This window comes from Meleagris gallopavo, chromosome 1 (genome assembly GCF_000146605.3).
Source record: "Meleagris gallopavo isolate NT-WF06-2002-E0010 breed Aviagen turkey brand Nicholas breeding stock chromosome 1, Turkey_5.1, whole genome shotgun sequence".
NCBI classification, from domain to species: domain Eukaryota; kingdom Metazoa; phylum Chordata; class Aves; order Galliformes; family Phasianidae; genus Meleagris; species Meleagris gallopavo.
In genome coordinates this window covers 120,508,998-120,513,622 of record NC_015011.2, presented here as the reverse complement: position 1 = coordinate 120,513,622, position 4,625 = coordinate 120,508,998, and the positions used below count along the sequence as shown (strand labels likewise).

The window sequence follows — 4,625 nt, the reverse complement described above, 5'->3', positions numbered from 1 at the left end:
TAGTTGATTTACTTGCTGATTCCCTATCCATGGTCATCACAATTGGGAGCTCCCTTCTTTAACTTCCATTACCATTTCAAGACTACTGTACAAGTCAGTGACCCATGGGCTCACAAAACAATTTTTTGATCAAACAGCATCAGAATGGTTAGCAGTGAATGTATAGCAAGAAAAAAAAAGGCAACTATTAATTTCAAGTTCAGTACCCTGAGCCAATACTTACCTTAACATCTAAGTGATATGTAAGTCACCTAGATTGCTTTCTGAGACCTCACTGCCTCTGTAAGAAATTTCTTCATAGATCATCCCAGTAATTAAATTTTATGTCTTCCTGGCAGTATGGCATCCCCACTGTGTATTGGTTCTCCTGCTGTCAAAGAGAATGGGAATAGATGGGAAATATCCCTCATTAATGTAACACAGTTCGGTGTATGTGCATCAACCCCATTCTAAGTTCTGCACCTTCCCTCACTACAGAAAATCCTCAGAGTACAGGACTGTGCCTTCAAACAGGAGCAGCTCCTCTAAGACATACATGATTTCCATCACTGGCACAAAATACACAGAAGAGATGACTGCAACCTTGAACTCAGGAATACAGTGGAGTATATTATTGGGCCTGCTTTTACTGCTCTCTGACCAGATTTTTACTATAAGACTTGGTATCCTAATCAATCAATTAAATTACTAAATAAGCCATTTTGAAAGTATTATGTTCTGCTTTTCATGCTATCCCAGCTGCATTCTATACAAGATGGAAATGATTTTGAGAGTTTACATTGAGATAGATATAATTGCATACTTCTACTCAAATTGCATGCAAAGTTAAAAGTATTCTTTTTTATTTACATTTCCCTGTCAGGAGACACGTACCTCATCTGGCTAGTATCTGTTGTATTTGAGAGATAGATACAATTGCAAAAATTTCATAGAATCATAGAATCATAGAATCATAGAATGGCCTGGGTTGAAAAGGACCACAATGATCATCTAATTTCAACCCCCTTGCTATATGCAGGGTTGCCAGCCAACAGACCAGGCTGCCCAGAGCAGCCACAACCAGCCCGACCTTGAATGCCTCCCAGGGATGGGGCATCCACAACATCTCTGGGCAACCTGTTCCGGTGTATCACCACCCTCTGAGTGAAAAACTTCCTTCTAATATATAACCTAAATCTCCTTTGTCTTAGTTGAAAACCATCCCCCCTCTTGTCCTATCACTATCAACCCATGTAAAAAGTTGTTCCCCCTCCTCCTGTTTATATGCTCCCTTCAAGTACTGGAAGGCCACAGTGAGGTCTTCTCAGAGCCTTCTCATCTCCAGCTATACAATCCCAATTTCCTCAACCTTTCCTCATAGGAGAGGTGTTCCAGCCTTCTGACCATCTTAATGGCCCTCCTCTGAGCCCGATACAAGAGCTCTGCATCATTCCTGTACTGAAGGCCCCAGGCCTGGATGCAGTACTGCAGGTGGGACCTCGCAAGAGCTAAGTAGAGGAGGACTATCACCTCTCTTTCCTTGCTGGCCACCCCTTTTTTAATGCAGCCCAGAACACAGTTGGCCTTCTGGGCTGCAAGAGCACACTGCTGGCTCATATCCGGCTTCTCATAACATAACATCTCCTGCCAGTGCCAGACTGAGGGATCAATATATTGGCCATTCAGGATACACATGGAAACTCAAGCAGTTGGAAACAAACCTTTAAAACCACGGCAGAATATTCTGATAGAAGCCCTCCACACAACCAGCTTTACCAGTTGCAGACTAGTTGCAGCACTGGTCTCTGTGCTTTCTGCTGTTGGCCTGTTACTCAAGGAACATTGTTTCCATAACAGCAGCCCATCTTGGGCGGGAAGTCCTTCTTAATTGCTCAGAGCCATAACTAATCATCCTTGGCTTTCTAGATTTCCAAGAATAATGTGATCTAATTCTTCCTAGGGAGGAAATGCTCTAATAAGATTTTAGCGTCTGTTCCATAATTCTGAACAAATCAATTTATTCAGCTATGATAAGGAAGAGTGTCTGAACTTTTGCCACCTCCCATTTGGCTTTTACAGTCATATTATCAGAGAGATTTAATACAAAAGTACACTGCAGCCAATTCAACGCTTTGCAAACCTACAGAAAATGCTGTAAGAGGTATTAATAATAATAGTGAAGATTATAATTCTCTATGTGATTAATGTTATCTTTTGTATCAGTGTTTGTAATTCTGCCATTTCTTGATTTTCAGTCAGGAAGCAAGGGCACTTTTTTACCATTTATCACAACTTTGGTGCTTAAGCTTTCTGCTGAAAATATGGAGACAAATTCTGTTCTCAGCCATGTTTGTGTAGCTTGTATAGCTGTTCTCAGCTATGTTTTGTACTCTTCTGATTTCACTACAAACACTTTGATCTACTCTGTTGTTACCAAGAGCAGAACTTGAGTTTGCCTCCCCCACTAGAAGCGCTTTTACCAAGTGACCACTTGCCAGTTCTCTTTTAGGTCTTCAGGAAGGATACAATCTCCCCAATTCCACTTCATTGGAAACAGCTGCTCCCATTACCTGGATGCAAGATTTCAGAAAGTTCAAACCACAGCTTCAGTGCTTGTGTCTAGGGATTTTACAGGAAATGCCTGTCCACCAGTCCTTCTGCCAGAACACATATTGTCTGAGCTGTTCTGAAGAGGCAATTGTTACAATTCCAAGAACAGGAAATAATAAGGACAGAATAAAGCATATCCTTTGGAAAACAAATTGAAGAAAGAAGCTTTAAAGAAATTCATACATATTTTCCTTCAAATAATTTCACTATAAATTTTTTGTGAATGGGATTACATCCATGCAAAATTTCACTGTAATGACTTATCAATACACTACATCTTCAAAACTGTTAGAAGGAAGATTTTCATTTCATTAAAAGGAACTGCATTGTTCTATGATTCTGTTATTGTTCTGTTTTCAGGAACTGCAAACTCATAAATGTACATCTAAATTAATAAAGTAATCATTGTGGCAGTTTTCCAGGTTTCTTGTTTGATGGCATGGATTAACCATTCACTAATTATCTAACCAACATTTTTCCAACTATTTCTGTGGATATTTAACAATTTATCAGCTGGTAGAGTATCTCACGTTGCTGACTAGAAGTCTATTCTTTTTAGAGAAGTTGATACTAAGCACAACCAACATTGAAATCTCAAGGAAAGCAAGCTGTTACGGTAGCGCTGATTTTATCCTGGAAAACCCTGCAAAAATACAAATATATGTATATATACCATTACACAAGTATATGAATATAACAAGTGTATCATGTTTATCTTTTGGTTTACTTCAGGAGTAACTGAGAAAGCTTTATTACAGAATCACAGAATTGTAGGGCCTAGAATGGACCTCTAGAGATCCAACCCCCCTGCCAAAGCAGGCTCCCTAGACCAGGTTGCACAGGTATGCGTGGGTCTTGAACATCTCCAGAGAAGGAGAATCCACAACCTCTCTTGGCAACCTGATCCAGTGCTCTGTCACCCTTACTGTGAAGATGATTTTATGCACATTTGCATAGAACTTCCTATGCTTCAGTTTGTGGCCATTTCCCCTTGTCCTATCACCACATACTGCTGAAAAGAGTCTGGCCTAATCCCTTTGCTTCCTTCACCTTAGGTATTCATAGACATTGATCCGATCCCCTCTCAGTCTTCTTTTCTCAAGGCTGAACAGACCCAGGTGACTCAGCCTTTCCTCATAAGAGAGGTGCTCCAGGCCCTATTGTCTCTGGAACAACAATTCATTAGAGCAAAGATGGTTTAATGGAGAAGGCTGTGAGTGAGGAACCTGCCTCAAATAATGGCTTCCTTTGTTCTGATCTCCATTCCTGGGAAGACTCATCACAAGGGGCAAGTCATGCTCCTTGAGTCTTCCCTGCCGAAGTAAGTCTGTGCCAGTTCTGAAAAGCCATGCTATCTGTCTCCTCTTCTGTAAAGCTTTGGACTCGTTGGGATAGGCTTTGTCCCAGATTTTGTTGCTGCGTGAGCCACAAAAACAATGCAAAAAAGGAAGTCTGACCTCAACTGCGTAACCAGCTGAGTGAAATACATGCAACAGCATTCCATCCCTTAAGTACTTATAAAAAGTGTGCCTGTAAGCGTCCTTGGTACGAGGTAGGAACTTTCTTGTCAGCAGAGGGCAGCGCAGGCCACGTCAGTGAATAGAACCAAGAGCGTTTACGTAAAAATCATACGAGTTTTCGCTGTAATTGAGAATAAACCCCATCATTACATCTGTAAGTGTGCCAGAAATACGCATCTTTCCCATAATCACTGTGAATTCTCTGCGTACAATGCATGCAAAAGAGGAAAGCCCACGGCCTGGCCAGCCCCGGATCCCGCCGGCAGCAGGCCGCGCTGCCCGCAGCGGATCGCCGCTTGCAGACATGGCGGAACACAGCGTTGCCCGGGAGGCGGGGAGGGCTGCGCCGCGTTGAGGCCCAGCGCGGAGGTAACGGGGTACGGGGTCCGTAGTGCTGCGTATTCCCCAGCGGCACAGCTCTCTGCTTGCCGGTGTTGCCCAGAAGTGAGGCTGAAGGAGACGGTGGGACCCGGGCCCGGGCCCGGGCCCGGGCCAGGGCCAGAGCCAGGGCCGGAG

The 4,625-nt window shown here is 43.0% G+C and overlaps 1 protein-coding gene across 3 annotated transcripts in view; it reads left to right on the top strand.

The window, feature by feature from the left end:
- Positions 1-4,152: 4,152 nt before the first annotated feature.
- The window catches only part of TCEANC (transcription elongation factor A N-terminal and central domain containing), an 8,723-nt gene continuing 8,250 nt past the window's right edge, over positions 4,153-4,625 (top strand). The window contains exon 1 of one of the 3 annotated variants that reach the window (XM_010726430.3): positions 4,153-4,263. The gene's annotated coding sequence lies outside the window, so the exon portion shown is untranslated. The other 2 variants (XM_010726427.3, XM_010726437.3) reach the window with 2 other exon arrangements.